Below are 22,325 nucleotides of genomic sequence, written 5' to 3'. Positions count from 1 at the left end.
GTTTGACTTCAAACAAGGCACTGTATTTTTCACAGTGTACATTTTCTTGTTGAAGTGAATTCAGCAAAGCTTATGGGGTATATTTAGTGTAGATTGCCAATTATTAACATACATTTCATCACAGAATGCATGTTGACATTACAAGTGCTCCCTGATTAGACTGGAGTCAGTGAAAACATGACTCAATCAGTTTGGAATGTTACCTAGCAACTAGCCAATCTGGCAAGTATCAAGATTAGTCATTGCCAATTCCCCTGTGTGCCTCACTTCCTGTCATTGCCAACTCCTACTGGTGGCTTCAAGAGGGTGTAGACTACAACGTGCTTCACCTGAAACACATGGAGTCACCAGCTGCTTCTGTTCACCCAACAGTGGGGAGTTTCACTGGGAAAACAGCATGGAGCTTCTTGCTGTTCCAGATTTCCCTACTCTCCAATGAACAACCACTATAACCATCCAGTAGCAGTCGCTGACACAGCTACAAGGACAGGATCCCTTGCTGCCTTCATACATGAATATTGCCAATTGTGTTCATTGAAACGCCAGCACAAGGGAAAGGCTCATTTTCCTGCTATGCCACCTGGGTGCCCCATTAACCACTTAGAAGCTCTACTGTTTTTGCTCAGAAGCCGTGGAAAAGACAGGGGTGATTTATATTACTCCAGTTATTGAATTTCCACTTTTACTATCTAACTTGGGATGGCAGCTTGGCCTGAAGGTTAGAGAGATGCTGTCAGTGTCTTGGAGTGAACCATTTCTGCTCCAGGACACATATAAATGATCCTGTACTCTGATCCCTGTTGAGGAATGAATCCATGTGTGTCTCAGAGGGCAGTGCAAAGTTGTACAATCCTAATAATACTATTCTGAATAGACTCTATATGGATGGAGGTTGGGTTACACTAAGATTAATGCAAATTATTGTCACTAACTTGTTAAATGGGACTTCTTAAATTGGACTGAGCAGATGAGCGTGATAAAGGATGTTCCTTTATTTCTCTCTAAGGACTGTGGGTATTACAGTCAATGCAAAGTTTCACATGTATGTTGTCAGTTGGCTTGGTATTTATGTTTGTTTTCAAACCCACAGTGAAGTTCAAGGAGTAAAATGAATGGACACCAAAAACAATATTTGAACTGGTAAGGAGTGAGGAACTGGGACACTGCTAAAGAGTATTCTCCTTTTGTACTACATTGATGGCTATGCTCTTAATCAGCTGTTGCGTGGAGTAAAATGCCACCACACTTCACAACAAATGTAATTTGTTAATTAGTAATGCCCTTAATGTCCTACTAATGTTCTAATTACAACTGTATGTACTTTTTGTTTTTTAAGTGACAAATCTCTCTTTGGAATCTATAAATATAAAAGGATTCGTTGTGGTCTGGATGATGTGATTCATGTTCCAGTCAGACGCACTTAAATGCTTTGCTTGGTTATTTCACTTAACACAAGTCAAGCAATTAGTATCTTCAGGTAGCTGTGGCTTGATTTATTATAATTTTTTGCATAGAAAAATAAAGGTAAGCAGGATGATCAACAGATGTAAGACACAGTGATTTTCTGACAAAGCAATACCAGCATACAAAATTAGTTGTGTCGTTGCCAAGCAACCATCTGACGATTCTGCCCAGGATAGCATGAAGATGAACAACCAGAATGCTCATCTGCCTTTGCAGGAAAACACAATACCTGGTGACACAGATTCCCATTCATCCATGTCTGTTTCAAATGACAAATTTGTTTGAGACAAACTGACCACAACTCCAGAACAACAGGGCTTAAGTAAAGGGGCTATTTAGTCGTTATCCTGTTTAATGAGACACAAAATGTGGTTGCTTATCTCAGTGCTGCTGCACTATTGTGCTGCCCTTTTGATAACTGAGTGGAACAGAACGCTGCTTATATGTGTCAAAGAGAACTAAATGAGACCCCATCAAACACCCACCTCATAGTAAATTCATCCCAAGGTTAACACTGATTGTCACTTTCAATGCCTTGGTCACTGTCAGGTTGTAAAATTACTATTTCCCCATTAGTTCTGAATATGCCTCCTATCACACAGAGAGAGCCTCTGCAGATTACTGTAAACTCAGACCCTCTGTTACGCAGAGCTACCAGCCACTCATGAATTTAAACCACAACATGCTGACATTAACAACCTGGGCCCTGTCCTTGAGGCCCTGTTTGGCTTAGGAAATAGTGAAATAGGAGCTTTCGCAAAGAACTTTACTGTGGTTATGATGCATCTATCATTGAGCAGGCACATTAAAAGCAACTGCTCCACTTTCTCTTCTCCTGTCCAAGTGGAAACAACCACAGCTTGAAACTGAAGCCAGTGCGGAAGACCCTTTCAGTGCAATACCACTAGTGGTCGCTAGATGCTGGCTCCAAATAATCCCTGGCTCTAACAGACTCCCATTCAAAAAGTGTCAACTTCTCTCATGAAATACTAAGTCAATACATTTTTTCAATGTGTCATTATCGTCTCAATCTCTAAATTTTGGCCCTCTAATAAGTGTGCTGGTGGTCATTTTGGAAATTATTGCTCCATTAATAAGATATCAAGATGAAAAGTAGCTTTGATGTCTGCCATGTGGGCGTTGATTGACAGCTGTAATTGGCAGTTCGCTCCTTGCCCCGACTTGCACTGAGTTGGACCATTGTCTCAGTATTTCGGTAAGTTTAATGTTAAACTTACTTGGTATTTTAGTAGTAGTTACTTTTGTTCATAATAGAACTATCATTATTCTTGGTAAACTGACCCACTCAACCTCTCTCTGGCCTTTCTTTAGTGCTGCAATGCTGCAATAATTTCACTAACCTTGCTCTACGTAGGCCAGCTCTTCAACTTTACACTGACAGATCCTAAATAACACCCAATGAATTCATAAAAGTAGACAAATGACCATAGTCTAGATTAGTTAGCTTGAGGGTGCTATGAAAGCCAAGAATGCATCAAGAACAGTATATAATTGTCGTTTTCTGTATGTTTCAGAACATAAAATCTATTATTGGGGAATTGCAAGAAAGTTTCAGAGCGACAAAGACACAGAGCATTCCTGTAACCATAGTAACTCACTCTCCTGCATACGTGTGCACGGCACAAGAGGAGAGTGAGCAACGCTGTGCTGCTGCTAGAAGAGCCACTGACTAAGATTACTCTGAGCAGCATCCATGGGAATACTTGACGATATAGATTTATATATATTTTTCGCTTTCTTCCGGATTGTCTGAATAACTCGCTGCTGAACAGTGCTGCTGTTGCGCTGTGCTGCTCTGTCTTCTCTGTCTATGCGCTGTCAGTATCCACAACATTATCAGTTATGAATCTGTTTTTCACTGTGTGAGAAAATGGACGTGTGGCGTGAGAGTGTGTGAAAAGTGCCAATTGCATGAGTCTCACAGTCAATGCGTGAGAGTTGGCAACCCTGTTGATAATGATACCTGCCGTGGTAACTAGCTAATGTTAGCACAAGTCTACATTGCTCGGTGTTCCTGGTAAATTAGTGTAAGCACAAGTCTACATTGCTCGGTGTTCCTGGTAAATTAGTGTTAGCACAAGTCTACATTGCTCGGTGTTCCTGGTAAATTAGTGTTAGCTTTGGTCTGAGGTAGCAGGTTGTGTTTCCAGAGCTCCAAATGGAAAAGATGTTGCTGACCGTGAGCAGCAACTCTGGGCTTCAAACTGTCTCCAATGCAAGCAAATGGGTGACATCACGCCTTGCTACGTCCATCTTTATATACAGTCTATGCTCCCGTCTTACAAAAGACTTGACATTCGAGAAGATGCCAACTTGAGGACAAAAAACAATCTTTTATCATTTTCTTCATTTGGGAATTGTCACATTCCATGCTCAACATACATTTCAGTGTGGGTGTGTGCTGCAGGGAATTCCCATGTCTGCAAGGTCACTCATGTGAAAGTGCTGCTCAATGAAAATAGCCTATAGCCATAAAAACAGATATGATTCCCTTTCTGTCTCATGTATTGCTGCCTTGCCCTTGGCCAATGCTCACATAGCACATGTTTTCTTTCATATGGATGTTAAAAATTAGGAATATGTCATTTGTCTTCCAGCTCATACTACAGTTGGTCAACCTCACTTCTAATAGCAATCACACAGCGCAGTAATTTTTTTTTTTTTTTTTTTTTTTGTGCAGCAATGCACCAATCAAACAGAAAGGAAGAAAACTGGCATAATAATGCAAACAATATATTTGAGAGCAGCGAAGAAAAACACACTTGACCCAGACCCCACTTCTATCCTAAGAAACATAAGTGTGCTCTGTGTGCATGTTTTTTTGTGGTTGTGTTCCAAATCATATTCTGAAACATACAGAAAACGACATTCAGTCAATAGTTGATTTAAATTGTATAGGCTCATGCACACCTTCAGTTCCTTGTAGGCAGGTGCGTAGGAGGAAATATCCATAGGCAAGAGAAAAGAGAATTCCCACACACTGTCCTTTTATTTGCCTTTACCTTCATCAGGTAAAACTTGTTATCTGATGAAGGTCTAAGGACCAAAATGTTGTATTTTTAATAAAGTTCATTGTGAGTCAATTGTTGATTGACACAGGGGGAGGAGAAGAAATGAAGACAGCATTCAGCTGCCTTCCATTATGTGCCACACACTCATTCAAGCACTCACACTTTCATGCGCACACACAGACAAACTCTTCTATGTCAAAGCAGAGGACATGACAACATTAGTCATTGTGCTGCCTAAAGAGCCTAATGTGTCATTAAGGCACCAGAGGGATGAACAGGATTAAAGATTTTCACCGCCAAAAATAAAAAGGGGCTTAACTGGAACCTTTCTGAGGACACTTCAAACATGCTCAGATGATTTTTTGTATAACCGACAACTTGAATGAACTGAAAGAAAGAGAAAATGGTCAGGTTCTTGATGACCCAAACAATTCTTCACATTATTTAAATCATGAAAACAACAACAACAACCACAAAAAATTGCTAAACAAAACTGTTTTTTTTTCACTCTCTGGAATCAGAAATCCCAGCTGTTTTATTTCTCAAAACCCTGAACTCTTTAATCTGAGCTAAGGAGATTAAAACAGCATAGTGATGACAGTCTAAGGGGACAAAATCCTGCACCTGTTGTTTTGAGCTCCTGTTGACAACTGAGCAGTTGTTATGAAGAGGGTATATTTCCTTATAAATACCACAGTTCTTTGTATAATCTTGTATCTTCAAGATCAACGCAGCATGTGCTTGACAGTTACAGTAAGTCAAGAAGGCAACCATTAAATATTCTAAAAATATGCTTCCTTTATACTGTAATTACACTTCTGCTTTGATATGTCAAAACTACTTCACCCACTCATGAGACGGAAAAATGTATTGCTCATGATAGGTTTTCTGCAAAATATAAAATACCCAATTAAAAACACTATGCATGAATCTCCCATCACAAACTTTGTATACGAGGCAGTTCACAATGATGAATCATAGGTTAGTCAATGCGTCAGGCTCTTATTCAGCCCAGCTCAGTCAAAACTGTGGTCTTTGACATGCAGACCGGTTTTGACCGACCCGCATATGCGTGCATTTGTGTGCACGTGAGCATGAGAAACAAAGTAAGAGGGACAAACTGAGGCAAATCTCTGTATTTATGTGTCTACAGTGTCCATCTGGGAAACTATTTGACTTCCTTCCATTCGCATCCAGGTGTGCCCTGTATGTGTAAGCAACTGCGCTCTCCGATTTACAGCCATTAAAAGCTTGACAACACAGTTGGCTGTTGATTCAATTGTGTCCCATACAGCAACATTGAATGTTTAGTTTTTGACTGCCACATAATGGAATGTGCATGTTTGGTTTCTCTGGTAAACACAAGTGCCCGTGGTGTTTCGCAGACAATGTTCCCAACTGTCCCCATCCATTATTTTCCACCCCCTGGTGTGCAGTCATTCATTCTCAGTTGAGGAGAGGAAGATAGAGGAGGGTGTCTGAAAATAAGCATCTAGTGTGCAGGGTAATGGAAGCAGTAACACTGGAGTTATTCTTGCCCACTCAAAAGATGGCTGGTGGAACGGCTGAGGGCCCTGAGCATGTTCACTCTCTCAGGCCCTCCTAAAGTAAGTTGTGTAATTCAGTGGTGCACTGCAGTGCAAATTGCTTCTGCGTTTCTGACCTCAAACATGTAATGGTGGAATAAGACATACAGTAGTATCTGGACAAGCTGAATAATGTGCAGAGCAATGTGGCACATGGTTTCAGGTATGATAGTTTTCCTTTCTCCATTCATTTTGAATTGGAAAGGAAGAGCTAGGGCTCAAATTAAAGTATTGTATCACTGACATTAAATATAGAAGTAAATCACAATAGCCATGCATTTGTAGCTCAATGTCTTTTAGTGGTGTTGGGAGACAATTAATTCTCCTTTGTGACACTTTTGATTGCTTAAAGCAGACTACAGCCTATGTTTATTTGTGAGCATTATGTGAATAAGTGTATTAAGCTTTTATTATTTTATGATGCATTTAAAAGAGAAAGTGACTGCGTTCACTCATTAATTGAAATAAATTCTGTTTTTTATCTCCACACCACTGCACCTCCCTTGAAACTAATGCAACAAACATGACAATAGCAAGGAAACACTGGAAGCGAGGGGATGGTGAAAGAAGTGAGGAATGAATCTGGTAATTCATAGGCAATAACATGGCAAATCAAAGAAATGGGCAGATGAATCAGAGGGAAGAAAATAGGAGACAGGTTGGGGGGGGAGGGGGCATGAGGCATTCTGTCTCATTGTCTCCCAAGATCAATGTGTTAAATGATATCAATTCCGGCTCCTTGTCAATTCAATTAGGCAGGAGCAAGAGGTAGCCTACAATTACTGTCCATTGTGGTTACACTGTCTGCAGCGGGCTTAAAGGGGAAGGCAAGCTGATAACAAGAGGGTGAGAAAGTGTTTGTGTTTGAGCAAGCCGGGGGTGGGGGTTGATAATAGTGGTAACATGTTGGTCGGGTTACCAGCAGATAATGGGTAGCTAGATCCTCATTAAGATACATTGTGCTCCCTCAGCTGTAGTGCCATAGATGGGCCAATTTGACTTGTTCTCATTAAGTGGAACTTAAAGAGGTGCAGCGGTGGCTATCAGCTAGTTTGATTACAGGATACTGAAAAAACATGCCACAATGCCTGCGGGTGGAAGATGAGCGGTTTAGATTAGAATTGTTTTTTTCTTTTTGAAAATGAGATGACAGAGCAACATAGTACAGAAATAGATGCCATATCATAATCTCATTATAGCCATTATAAACCCCTGGGAAACTAATAGATATACAGTACAGGAACACACTGTAATGCTGGAGCAAATAAGCACAGAAATACCATTTTATAGTGTAGTGTGTGTATGTGTGTAGCAGTATGTTTCTGAGTGCGCGCGCACACACACACACACACACACACACACACCAAAACAGCCAGTCTGAATTTTGTTCTAAGGGGGTCAAAGGTGTGAAATTATAGAAAAGTTAGATGGGGAAGTGTCATTTTGTTTTTTCAGCCATCCATCTATCCATTATCTATATCTGCCTGTCTTGTACAGGGTCGTGGGGGTCTGGAGTCTATCCCATCTCACATTGGGCATACAGCCACCTTGGACAAGTCACCATATCACAGGGCTAACAAATACAGACAGACAGCCATTCACACTCACATTCACACCTACAGGCAATTTAGAGTCTCCAGTTCACCTAACTTGCATGTACTGTATTTTGTACTGTTTATGAGGGGAAAACTGTAGCACCAAGACGGAAGCCATGCAGACAATGAGAGAACATATAAAGTGAGCCACCACACTGAACATTATTTTCTTTATTTACTTATTTTTGTTTTTTATTTACTTTTTTTATATTATGATCTATTTCTTCAGCTAAAATGTGTCCCAGAGAAGAATCTGTCTTAAGCTTCTCAAATCTGATGTACAGTCAGAAATAACCAAGTAGATGAACAACATACAAATGTGAAAAAACAACTAACACACCCTTTATGAATTGTAAAAATATGTCTGGTCTATGCTGACTAAAAGCAGACCACATATATTCTGAATAATAACTCATACATGCAACACCATGGCCCTTAATATGTAATATAATTTGTGTTACATTTGAGCTGGGCACCGCAGATTGGTAAACAGCATTTCCCTGTACACAACATCTTGGATGACATTGACCGGACACATTATTTTTACACCTTACCTCCGAGGGTTTACATGCTTCAGCTATTTTTCTGACTGTTTCAAATAAGTTGCTTTTTTGAGGCAACTCTTTGAAATTTAATAAAAAGGGAATGAAAGTGAGTCATTGTTAACAGATGAGTTGCATACTGTTTAATACTACTACTACTACTACTACTACTACTAATAATAATAATGATAATAATATATTAATTTGTACCATGCTTTTTATACATAGTGAAACTCAACGTGCCACAGTATTAATACCATAGAACATACAACATAAAGAAAATAGTAATAAGAGTTAAGATGAAAAGGCCTTCCTGAATAGAAATGTTTTTAGGCCTTTTTTAGAAGAGACTAGGGTCTGTGCTGCTCTCGGATGGTTAGGAAGGCTGTTCCACGAGTGTGGTGCAGCAGAGCAGAAGGCTCGATCCCCCATGGTGCTTAGTACTGGGGGCCCGGGGGAGCAAGCTGTTGGCAGATCTGAGGGTGCGGGTGGAGGTTAGTGGTGTGATCAGTTCCTGTAGGTAGGGAGGTGCATGTTTGTTGATGGATTTGTATGTGAGAAGCAGGACTTTGTAGTCAATCCTGAAGAAGACAGGGAGCCAGTGCAATGAAAACAGAATTGGTGTTATATGTTTGTGTTTTCGCACTCTCGTCAGGATCCTGGCAGTGTTGTTCTGAATGTACTGGAGCTTCTGGATGCTCCTGCCAGGGATCCCTGTGAAGAGCACATTGCAGTAGTCTAGCTTCTGGATGCTCCTGCCAGGGATCCCTGTGAAGAACACATTGCAGTAGTCTAGTCTTGAGGCGATAAAGGTATGGACTCTTCATCTGACAGGGTTAGAGAGGGGTGGACTTTAGAGATTTTTTTGAGATGGTAGAAAGAGGTTTTGCATAGATGTCTTACATGGTCATCAAAAGTCAGCTGAGGGTCCAAACCTAACACCCAGATCAGTAACTGAGGAGGAAAGGGGGATGTATGGGCTGTTCAAGGTGAGATAAGGTATCAGGGATGACTGAATCTAGTGTGGAGTGCCAATAAGGAGACCTTAAGTTTTGCTGCTGTTTAACTGGAGGAAATTTGTGCTCATCCAGGTCTTTAGCTCCTTAAGACAGGTGCTGAGGCGTGACATGGCTGCAGAAGAGCTTGGAGCAGTTTTGATGTACAGCTGGGTATCATCAGCATAGAAAGGACAAGACATCTGATGTCTGTTGATGACATGTCCAAGGGGGAGCATGTAGAACAGGATGGGAACGAGAACTGATCCTTGCAGAGCACCACAGGTGACAGGGAGCAATCTAGACCTGCATCCTCCCAGTGAGACATACTCAGTCCTACAGAAAACCAGTTCAGCACTGAAACCAGTGCACAGTCTGACAGTCCAATGGTGGTGTGGAGGTGCTATAAGAGGATAGTGTGATCCACAGTGTCAAATGCAGCACTCAGGTCAGGAAGAATTAGGAGAGAAGGGGACCCTGCGTCAGCTGCCATCAGCAGGTCATTCACAATCCAGAGCAGACCTGTTCCACTGCTGAATGAAAACCTGAAAATTTTCAAATAGGTTGTTGTATTTAAGGTGGTCCTGAAGCTCAAAAGAAACCACCATCTCTGGCACCTTGGACAGGAATGGGAGGTTTGAGAAAGGTCTGTAGCTGGCAAGAACTTCTGGGTCCAGGTAGGCTTCTTGAGGAGGGGGCAAATGACAGCGACCTTGAGGGCTGAAAATGGGGACGTATGATTTGAACAGAGCTGTGGGAATGACGTCCAGGGCACAAGTACAGGGTTTCATCTTCCTGAGGTTTTCCTCAATGTGGCTCTGCCTGACACCAGTAAAACTGAGTAGAGACAGCAAGCTGCCAGACAGAGGGTCGATGACAGGAGGAGGAGACAGGAGGAACTGGACATCAGAGAGTGGATGTTGTTGACCTTGGCTCTGAAAAAGTCAATGAAGCTGTTACATGGCTCTTCTGTAGGCTCAATTGGGGAAAATGATTGTGGCTTCAAGAGATGATTTATGGTAGAAAAAAAGATGCTTAGGGTTGCCAGGATTGTTATTAATTAGGTTGGAGTAGAACTGTGACCGAGCATCTTTAAGGGACTTTGAGTAAGCCCTTTGATGTTCACAGAAGGCCAGTTCATGGACAGCAAGGCCCAGAGCATCTGAAGCATTGTTCCAGGACACTTCCAGCTGTTTTTATTTTCCGCAGGTCATGAGTGAACCAGGGAGCAGAGCGTGAAAAATTGACCTTACATGTCTTGTTGTTTTTTATGTAATGTTTTGTATATAGGTCTGTACACCAGACTTTCTGTTTTTTTTATTAATGAGGTTTAATGAAAGTGATAATGACCAAAGGCAGTGCTCTCAATCCTTGTCCTTGGGACTCCTGATGCACCACATGTAACTCATTATCCTTTATGTTTCACAAATTGTACACATCAGTTATAATTTTGAGGAAGGCACAAAGAACGCTTATCTAGCCTATTTAAACACTAACAAATTAAAACCTTAGTTTTAACTAGTGTCACCAAAAAATTGGTCCAATCAGTATTCAATTATTTAAAAAAGCACATACCGGTTATTATGCTATTAAAAGGAAAATAATATGGGGTCAATAATTTGTTAACTGACCTTATACGACAAAAAATGTTATGAGTATTTTTAATTATTAGCAATGTTACTAAAAACTAACTCATTTATTGATGGAAACACACACACACACACACAAATGCACACATACACATCTACTTCTCAAACCCAATTAAATTCCTCTGTGGAAGAATGAATGAGTAGCCTGAGCTCCCGTGTGGAGCCTCAGGACAGCCAGTACACTCCCAACCCCCCATGTGCTGCCTATGCGAGGGCTTCATGTCTTTTCTCCTCTCACATGGTTGCCCATAGTATCTATAACGGTGCTGTTTGAGCCTGGTAGTCTCCTGTCAGTTAGAGTTAATGCAGCCGAGAACGGCACAGCCTGAGGAGGAGCCGGAGTGCCTTCTGGCACAAGCTCTCTTATGTTTAATGGCTGATGCCGTTTGCTTACTCCTCTCATTACACTGGCTCATGTTTAGACTGTGGGCCTGTCACTGGCTATTAGCATCTGTGGTCAAGCAGGCTGTGGATGAGAGGAAGCATCTGGCTTATCATCAAGCACATCGTAAGTATGAAATGAGCAGTTTGTTTAGGATGGGGTAAACACAGAATGAAGGATTAACACCCTGTGTTCATGGATACATGGTTAATCGGTAGATTGATGCAACACAAAACTAAATCCTGAGACAGAAGAATGAACTTTTATGTACATACAGTATAGCATTTTAGCTAAGGAGTCTATGTGTACAGTACCGGTCAAAAGTTTGGACACACTTTCTCATTTAAGGGAATGGGAAGGTGTGTCCAAACTTGGTACTGTATACTTACATAGACTTCTTAAAGGTTATTCTTTTCAGATATTTGCCTTCATTTGAGCAATGAATAGTGCAGATTGACAGGAATTATCTGGGTACAACAAACGGGAGGACATGCAACAAAGGTCCCAAACTGGAATTTAACCAGGGACATTGCAATTATGAAGTACTTGTCTCACACTACTAGGGCACTTTTTTTTTGTTATAACACTGATCATTTCTACAAATGCACAATAATAACCTAACTGAACATAAATGAAGAGAAACTTTAATGGTAGAGAGGACAAAATGGATGGAAATAATGGATAAATGTGCCATAACTTGAAGCAAGGTTTTGAATTCCTGGACAGAAGTTAGTTCTAGGAAATCCAGACCTTCTACAGCCTTTTCACATACAGGGAGGTTACAGACATAATAAAGAGTTTATTATCCATCTCCCTTTGTGAGATTCAGTACAATGGCATTACGAGGGTGCAAAACAGTCTGAAAAATAAAGGTATGGTAGTGATTGAGCAGGGAAGGACACAAACTTGGAAAGGAATATAACAAGGATGTTTGAGGACTCAGAAGTCTATAAAATACTTCATGTATCCCTGGAAGATGTACACAACATGTGAAGATGCTGAACTCTTGTAGGGTGTCTAACTACAAGACTTTAAGAACAGGTCAAGATCCAGTTATCATAACAATAACAATGGTTTGAAAATGCTGGAATGTACAATGTGAAATGTCTACCTTGGTTATTAAGATTTGTCTGATTGAATATTTGATGCTTTCATAGCTCGTGCATTACGTCAGCAGAAAAGCAAAATGGGACATCATGCGCAGATGCAGGGGTTTAAGAGGGGAACAATGACAGATATGAGAAGGGTTAAAATATTAAGTGTGCTGGGCTGTAAACCAAGGTTTTAGGTGCATAGTTTCAGGAGAATAAGAGCAGGAGTGAGGGGAAATGTCTGGTTATCAGACAGAAAGAGAGAGAGCAGGGTATAAAAAAGTCTAGTCCTGCAGTAGCAGTATGGGGAGCTAGAGCAATGCTGCCTGCAGCCTCCCTGAACTGAATAGCAAGTAGTTTGCGAGGGAGGGACTGAAGGAAGGGCAGCAGGAGAGAAGAGAGGCGAGGGAGGGAGAGGCTGAGAATAGGTTAGAGAGGGTGAGAAAATAGAGAGTGGTGTGATATCTGTGAGAGCAGAACTGTGGTAAAGAGAAAAAAAGCAAGTCAATGGGGTGAGAAAAAGGTTTGAGTATCATTGATGTACTTTTGTTTCACCGCAGAGCGGAAAAAAAGGCAATTTATCACACACACACACTTGCCTATACATGCATACACAAACATGACGTTGCTGTCTGCGGGTACTTGGCGCTGTTTTTGAAAACTGAGTGTTGCGTCAGTTAGGCTAAAAGCTATGGAACGTCTGGAACACCTGAAACAGGGACTAGGTCAATCCAATTTAAGGACGCGTTCTTAATATCAGGAGACATAATCCAATTTCATCATCATTTTCTCTTTCCTGCATTGCATCATCCCATTCTCCACCCCTCCACAGTGGATCAGAACAAACAAGGGACATGTTATAGACTGGGGGATTTTCACTTGTGGGACAGAAAGCAGACATTAGTGTAATGTTGACTGTGAGGGTCAGAAATCTCAATTACTTATCCATTAAATCATGTCCCTGTCTGATCTCCTCAACTAAATATATCCTGATGAAGTCTCATCCATATCCTATATTCTATTCAGAATCTGTGAATAAGTGCTATGAACAATCATACAAACCTAATGAAATACTTCCTCGAGCATTAAAGGTCCAGTGTGTAGAATTTAGTGGCATCTAGTGGAACGGACTTGGCAGAAATGGAATATAATATTCATAAGCATGTTTTCATTAGTGTATAATCACCTGAAGATAAGAATTGTTGTGTTTTTGTTACCTTAGAATGAGCCCTTTATATATACACAGGGAGCAGGTCCTCTGCCACGGAACCCGCCATGTTGCACAGCATGTTTCAACAGTAGCCCAGAATGGACAAACCAAACACTGTCTACAGAGAGGGCCTTTCATGTTTTTTGCGAGTTTCGCGGCCACTGTAGGTTCTCCGACACGCTTGGAAGGGGAAGGTGAGGCAAGGTGTATTCAGTTGGTTGCAACTGCAATGGCAATTTGTGGTGTGATGCACAGTTCAATCAAATGATGAAGATATAAAATGCAGAGAATATCAATTTATTTCAGCAAAAAATGTGAATGATGAAAATGTACAGAGGCAGAGAAGCAAGGGAAGACACTGACTTGTGTCTAAACATTATCCACCTTCACACTTGCTTCAGACTCCATCCCGGCTTTCCTGATGGTCTCTTTCCACTGATTGCTTGCAACTGTCAAACCACCCCTCTATGTGACCTCTTAACTACACTGTGTGGAGCACAGGATTACAAGTTAGTAAGGTAGCTGCAGAAACCTGAACTGACTGACAAAAAAAAAACTAGTTTTTCAGAGACTGGTCCCACACCATCTTTCACACACTGCCTCTCACAAATGAGATGTAATGTGGATGTGAAGACATCCAAAACCAGTTATCTATACACTGACACAACGTGGTTTCAAATAGTTCACTGCACAGGCCCGCAAAAATGAACAGACTGAAAAAATGTGACCAGCAAACGCGTTCTCCAGAGCTGTGAGCCCTTTGCTCTCAATTGTGAAGGTGTTGGTTGTCAGGGATAGCAAGGACTATAGAGATTGATATGCGTGTTTTTGTAAACCAGGATAATGATGACTCAAGCTGCTCTTCTGGGTGGGTTGATGTGTGTAGGTAGCACTAATCAGGGATTAGGGTGGTTTGGGAAAAGGAAAATATGGCCTCAAGTCTGACAGCGAAACAGAGCCAGCAGCGGAACAAATAAAAACATGCTAATGATAGCATGATAACACTAACACACCTATTGTAGATTGTGGCTGAGCCCACCGTAGAGACAGCAGTTGTATACAAAAACACCACAGATATACTTTACAGAGCTAGACAACAGTGTGTTCCCTTGCTGTAATGATCCAGGGTGCAACAACTTCAAAGACTGCTGGAGCTGGTTGAACTGGTGAAATGATTATGTCTCCCACTATCCTTTCATGTGGGCTTTGTCAGTCCAGCCACGCAGCAGTGCAAGCCACTAACAGAGTTGTTGCTGCTATTAGTTGCAAGGAATAAGGAACAGTAAAGCCACAGAATATCTGGACATGATGTAAGTGCACTGCGTGAGGATGGATCAGGCGATGGGACTTACTGTCATGGTGGGTGTTTGGGGATTGATGTCTTTTCAAAGGACATCTATTCTCTTCCTTAAGCTGACTTATAAAATGTATTCCTGCAATGGTCACAGCTGTTAGAGTGCAACCAGTATTTTCAGGAAATGACATGCAGACATCACCCTTGAAAATATAATAATATTAACTTTATTTATATAGCACCTTTAAAAACAGAGTTTACAAAGTTCTTTGACAGACAACGCAAAAGCAGGATACTCAGAAGGCAAGATAACAACAGAAAGCCTAACAGTAAGGCAACACAAAAGCAAGACAAAATTAAGGTAAAGTTAAGATGAAGTTAAGAGTAAAGACTAATGTAAGACAAAAGATGCAAAAACAGAGGAGTGAGAAGACAGGATGATGAAAGATAAAGACGCTAAAAGAGATAAAGGACATTAAAAAAACATAAATATAAATAAATACAAATAAAAAGAATTTTAAAAAAAGACGACATCATACAAAAGCAAGTCTAAAAAAATGGATTTTAAGAAGAGATTTAAACAAAGTCACTGATTCTGTGAGCCTTATCTCCGCAGGTATGTCATTCCAAAGCAGAGATTTAAGCTTCGACTTTGGAACGGCCAGAAGGGCCCCACCTGAGGATCTGAGGCTGCGAACTGGCTCATTTGGGGTCAACATTTCTGTTATGTAGCTTGGGGCCAGACCCAGACGTGCTTTAAAAGTGATCAGTGAAATCTTAAAATCAATTCTACATCAAACAGGGAGCCAATGGAGAGAAGCCAGGATTGGGGTGATGTGATGTCGTCCGTTAAAACCAGTAAGAAGCCGAGCTGCAGCATTCTGAACTAATTGGCCGTCATTTATCTAACCGTCTTGGAAACGGCGCACATTCAAGCTCTAGGAGAGACATATGAACCTCGCTACATTTGATTTATTAAACTGTCGCACAACATCTAAATGAGCACTGATTTGTTCACAGGCTGAAAAATTGATTCAGCTGTGGAAACAAGGAAATGCTGCACTAGTCTCTTATTTACATACAACACAACCTAATCTATGTGCGTTTGGCAACTGTTGGCCTATTAAACAGCAGGCCTAGTGCAGCAGAATTTTTATACCCTGCATGACAGAGAGAACATAGTAAAAGATCTGCTGTGTCTACTGGGCTTCACCATAAGAAACGGCCTTAATGAAGCCCATGTTCCACTATCAGTTCTGCTCCATAAAGACCTTTCAAGTGATTCCATAGAGACTGTACGAATTGTCACATTAGAGGCATGCTATTGTTCATGATTTCAATACAAAATTTAACTCGTGTTCAATTGTTCAATGATATGTTTCAATATAACATAAAACCTTAATGTGCTTTAAATGCACATTGTTGTTCATGTCCAATGTCAACGCCGATGGGTGGACACAATTAGATGACCACTGCATCTAACAACAGGCCTACAATAAATGGTACTTTTGTGAAGCCTGTTTTGTTAATTTCTTTTGTGATGTTGTTTTGGTCTGTAGCAAAGATGTAAACTAAATGAGTAAATCAAGATACAGAGTACAATACGGTTTTTTCTCTCCAGAAATCTAAATACACAAAAAAATAATGAAAAAATAATCTATAAAAAGGACCTGGAGGACATGTCCATTATTCTTAGAAAACTTTTTTATGAAATTTTAATGTCATGTTTGGAAAACCTTGGCCATGTAAATACTACTGTGTGCTCTGCCTGCAATAACATTTATGGTAGTCAGGGAGCAGCATATCAGGAATTTGTGGGCATCACATGGAGGGTGAAGTGTGCCCCTGGGCTGGCAAGCCTTACTTTCAGCGCTGTGACAGGGTCAGGTCTCTGCTGTGGGTTATCATCTTAATTATGCATGGCCAATCTGGTAGACAAGGCTCTGGTGCAGGTGGGCAGCTGCACCAGACAGTGGCTGAGAGAAGAATGACATGATGTATACTGTCGATACCTAGTCCCTGTTCCTGGTAAGTTAAATAGAGTGCTGCCAATGGTTAATATAAACTGGGCTTTGTCACTCAGATTGGCAAGACTGAAATTTTAAAGCCCTGCTTTGCAGCTCATAGACAGAGCAATCTTCATTACAGTCACTACAACATAGCTGGGCAGAACAAACAACATTTAGAGCCTTGCCAGTTGTGGGGCCAACAATGTTAAGGCACCCGATGGAGCTTTCTGCTAAAGAAAAAAGTTTACAAGGTATAATAAGGTGAGTGCATTTTCTTCCTCATAAACATTTGAAGAGACATTTTTTTTTGAATATTTTGGATTATTGAATTCTTTTTTGCTGACTAGAAGTCGTTTTTTTTCCCCCCTGACAGACAGACTCATAATTCATAATTCCATACTCCTTCCCATTTCCTGGAACAACTGATGCTGTTATTTTTCTTGGGAGTACAGTCTCCATTTTAAGAGAGCACTTCTCACAGTAATAGAGTTCAGCAGCTTGTCAATAAGCTCTGTACGCAAAAACTCCTTTCATACATGCACCCCTTTACATTAATCTAATGGCAATTTAACATGTTGGTTTCATTTCTGTAACACTTTCAACACCGCACGAGCCTGATTTGAATGCAGTCAGATTAACATAAAGACACAGCAGCACAACATAAACATGCAAAGACAGACAAATGCACATCTTGTTCCACCTTCTAAGATCACTGTGAATTTATTACTCAATCTTCATCTCTTGCGCACAAAGAAAATAAAATCAGTTTGATAAACTATGAACTGCTGTGAAAGAGCCAATTCTAAGTCGTAGGGGATCTTCTCATATCAGATCAGTCTATAAAAACTATTTTCCCCTCATGGTGCGACTAGGACAAAAGAGATTTAAAAAAACAAACAAACTCTGCAATAACCAACCACAATAATGGTCTCACCAGCAATCTCCTCCTATATGTAAAAAAAAATCATTCATGCCAACTACATGGATGACTAAATGAATATCTGGAAAAACGTTTTACATGAACATAGAATGTGAGCAAAAAGGAATAAAATTTGGATCCCAATTTATCCAATGCTTGTGCACTGTCGGACTTCATAAAACAGACAGCCAAAATTTCTCTCTAATAATGTCAAATGATGAAATTGATGCGAAAATGAACTGTGAGAAGCGGGGTAGAGTGTCACTGGCGCTCACGATGGTAATTAATAAAGGCTTCAACAGCAAAATAAGTTTTAAAATCCATCAGTGACTCAGCGTGTGAAAGAACAAAAAGCAGACTTTTTCCTCCTAATCAGAACAGTTTAAAGTCACCACTGCTCTCTCTTTCTCTCTCTCTGCTCCTTTTCATATACCAAGTACCAAATATCGTGCGGACACACAGCTCTTTCCATAAATGTCCTTTCATGTCTGAGTAAAGCTGTAAGCAACATTAATGTAAAAGACACCCATGTCTGAATGACAAGCCATCAGTTTAACAGATAGATAAGACCAGCGGTGTTACCTATTCCAAGTCTGAAAAGGGCTAAAGCGTGATTGTGATTCAGCTCTAGAGTTCTTGTTTCAAATTACTGTGGTGGAGGGAGTAAATCATGCAAAAACCTTTTTACACGGTTAAACACTGAGCAAAGCACACACATATACACACATACAAACACAAAGGCAGCAGAGAGGAAGTGAGGCTGCGAATTTTTTCTCTTGTCAGAGGATTTAGCTGCCATTGTCTGCTGCCAGAGATGGCACTCTGCTTTTTAATCAAGGGTGCCGTCCTGAAACTAGTGGCTTTGTGACGTGATAACAATTGTATTTTTAAATTTTTTTTTTTTTTTACTTATACTGTGTGGGGCTCTGGGGATGTGTCATTATGTAATGTCACATTGCACAGATCCCCCATATGTATTAGGATTTAGTTATCTTTATATTGTGCCTGTGGTCAATTTAGAGTATGTCATATACCTCGGATTGTAGCAGTGTAGATAATACCTTCTTGTCTGGGTTGATCTATACTACTGACTTGTACTGTAACGTCAGTCAGTAGAATTACCCAAGGTGGTCAGTTTCATGTGATACAGTAAATTGGATATGATGAGCAACATTAACGATTAAAGGTGACATTTTCTCCTAGGGATACAGAGCAGTGTTAATAAACCCTTGTAGTTGCAGTGCACAGTTTTCTGATCTTTAAGTCTGAATTCAATCTTGTTGATGTAAATTAATAGTGAAGATCCTATTAAACCTTTAGGGTGGGAACTTCCTGTTTTCTAAATGTGTAATGTTCAAGGGGAAGAAAAGGTCAAATCTGCTGCTGAAGCTGTAGAATCTTACCAGACTTATGCAACCCTCGATCAAATCTGTTTTTATAATCCTCCAGCTGTTTATCAGCTGAAAGAGAAAGATATATCTGCAAATGCCAACATCTGTACAGTACAGTGTAATGAGCCATATTCAAACACATAAGAAGTGACCACGGAGACAATCAAAGTCAGCAGAGACGTAATGTAATGTTATGTAATGCTTAATTCAATATTTTGTTTGATATTGCCTTGCTAAGGACAAACACTGCTTAAGTTAACGTGACTCCATCATCATCGTCAGTTTGTCCTGGCTTGTGCATTTCTACACTGTACATTTTCCTTGAAATATCTAAAGTGAAGTGTACCCAAAAAAAACCTGGTGTAATTTGCTCCATATGTAAACACTAGCTGCCCTGAAAAACCCTGAAGGCATTGCAATGTGACATAAATTCCAAAGCTCAACTATAATTTGCCGGTAAAACAATCAGCATGATATATGTAACACCAACCGGCACCATGTGAGTAATGATTCTGTTATAGTTATTTGGCAAAGTACAGAGATGAGCACCTTTAACAGTGACAGGAACCCAGAAAATGAACAAGAAAGAGCCATAAGCATTCCTTTCACTATCAAAACAGTGTCAGTTGACCTTTAATCCAACTTTTTACTCTGTTTTTATGAATGCTATGATCTGTAAATGAAAAGCTCAGAAGACAAAACATCCCCCTAAACTCTGAATCTAGACTAGCTGTAGGAAACTCTAGGTTTTCTACAGGTAGTTTGGTTTTGTCACATACCAATAGACATGCATATTGGGTAGGTATTATCCTTTCACTGCCCTTGATCAAGGTTCTGGCATGGGAACTAAAGCTGAGGACCATGTGGGGATTATTAAAGGACAATTTTAACATCCCCCTTAAGTCTGGGACATATTATAAACAGGTGTTGTGGGGATTCCCTCTGTGAACACAAAGGAAATGCCTCCTTTTTAGGTGAGCCAGGTATTTGTGTGCAGAAATCATCCATAGAGAAACAGAGAAAGATACTGAGGACTTGCCTAATATGTTAGTGTTCTACATTTGTAATAGACTTAATATAACTTTAGATCTAAAGATCTAAAAGCTTGACTTCTACCATGTTACTGCACAGTTTTGGCGCTGTACCTTTACTGTGCGTAGACCTGACAAATTGATCTGTGAGACAATTACATTGGCTACTATCTGGTCTATATGTAGCTCACAGGCCAGAATTAGCCGGTGTGTATCATGGATTTAAATTTCCTTTTGGTCTCCACTTGCTATAGCAATACACTCTTTTAAACAAGTTATTAATAATTTCACCTTTACATTGAGTGTAAATGTTTAATCTATACCGGGAATGGAGAATGTGCTCTGTATGTTACCTGTTTTGGAAGCACATGAAAGCATATGCACACCAACACACATGCGGGCATGCCACCACACAAACACAAGCACACTCACGTACTTGAGTGCCAGATTACAGTGTTTAACCACTGAGGTCATGTTAGTGTAATTTTATCAAGTGCTATAGAAGTTCACCTAACTACTGAGTTCTACTTTGGCACTGTCTTCTCCAAATGTGACCCTGGTTGCTTCCTATGCTGGCTGTGACAAGACAAAGCACAGCACTGAAGGATAAGGCCTGCGTAATTTTATCTTCTTCATTCATCTAATCTACTTCAAGAATTTGTCCTACTCACCAGTGTAGCTACAGCCTGATATTGCTTGTGCCTCTGTGCAATTAAACTCCACTGCCTTCTGAAAACCATTAAAAACACCAGTGCCGTTTATTCTGAAACAACTGTGCACAACTCCACAACAACTGCATTTTCGATATCTTAGAGTAGCTCTTTGTTGGGTAGAAACCATGCTTGGGGCACACGCTTCCGTGTTTACAGTGCTCTGCTAGTTTGACAAGCTGGGTGGAATAACACCATACTGGTACAAAAGTATACCCTACACCTTGGGCTTTGGAAGAAAAATGTCTGAGGATGTTTATCAAATGTGTATGGAGAGAGGAGGAGGCATTCAGTAGTTTCTCACAATATTTGAAGGGGGACCTCATTCATAAACATTGCGTACACACTTTTCATGCAAGAGCTGGGATTCATAAAAGCCAAGGAGATGGTGACCTTTGCATACAAACATTTTGGAAACACTGTGATTCTAAAGGAGTAAAGCAGTGAATCAAAATAAATGTATTGTTATAATGGTACTTTCTATCAAATATTGACACCCTGAATCCATTTTTACAGACATCCAATAAACAAAATCAATAAGAATAATCCAGTTGGAGCAGTTTATCTGTTGCTTTATGCTAAAAGTTGGTTTGCCAAGTAGCCTCTCTGTATTTAAAATTAACTTCCCTTATGAGCTCATGTTTGTCATAATTAACAGCTACAAATTCAAAGCAACTCTAGGCAACTAATACACATCTCCCAATGTCAGAAAGTTTTTATAATAGACCTTTAATACTTGTTATAGTAGGAAAAACACTAATAATAATAATAATAATTATAGCAATACTGATAATAATAATAACAATAATATTTTTATTTATGTAGCACTTTTTAAAAACATTATTTACAGTGCTTAAAGTGGTGTTAAGGTGGTGTTAATAACATTAATGATGGCTCTGTTCTATGTCCCAGAAAGCCATGGTCGTGTGACATTGAGCCATCATGCACAATAGCAGGACCCAGAAACTGAAGCAGCTAAATAGAATTCTGGCGACATTAGTTTTATTATTAACTCCTGTGCTTTTCCGACTGTGACATGTCAAAATGGCTTCTGTTTAAAAAGCCTGTCACAGTGCACAATAATACTGTACACAGCAGTTGCTCTTCTGGCACATGGGGGATCATACATTATCTGACAACTCATTATGCAAAATGAGAATCGAATTTCAAGATCTTTCAGTCTTCAGTCATTTGTGACCAGTCAAAAATGTCGCTGGTGTTTGGGATCTCGGACTGGTAAATCCCTGTACAGCATTGACATAGTACTGATTTTTTCATCTTCATTACTCCATGACATCTCCCTATTTGTCAAATTAAGAAGTAAATAAAAACAAGTTAAATTGGGTGATGTCATCATGGGTCTGTTTTATCAAATGGCAATAATCATTGTGCAACCAAACGTACAAGATTTGTTTTGGTGCTTGT

The 22,325-nt window shown here is 40.1% G+C and overlaps 1 protein-coding gene across 3 annotated transcripts in view; it reads right to left on the bottom strand.

Moving 5' to 3' along the window:
* The window catches only part of ctnna2 (catenin (cadherin-associated protein), alpha 2), a 337,564-nt gene that overhangs the window by 98,515 nt on the left and 216,724 nt on the right, over window positions 1-22,325 (bottom strand). The window lies entirely within an intron of this gene.

Source organism: Thunnus thynnus, chromosome 3 (genome assembly GCF_963924715.1).
Source record: "Thunnus thynnus chromosome 3, fThuThy2.1, whole genome shotgun sequence".
Classification (NCBI taxonomy): Eukaryota; Metazoa; Chordata; class Actinopteri; order Scombriformes; family Scombridae; genus Thunnus; species Thunnus thynnus.
The sequence above is the reverse complement of the archived record's forward strand: the minus strand, read 5'-3'. Positions and strand labels throughout refer to the sequence as shown.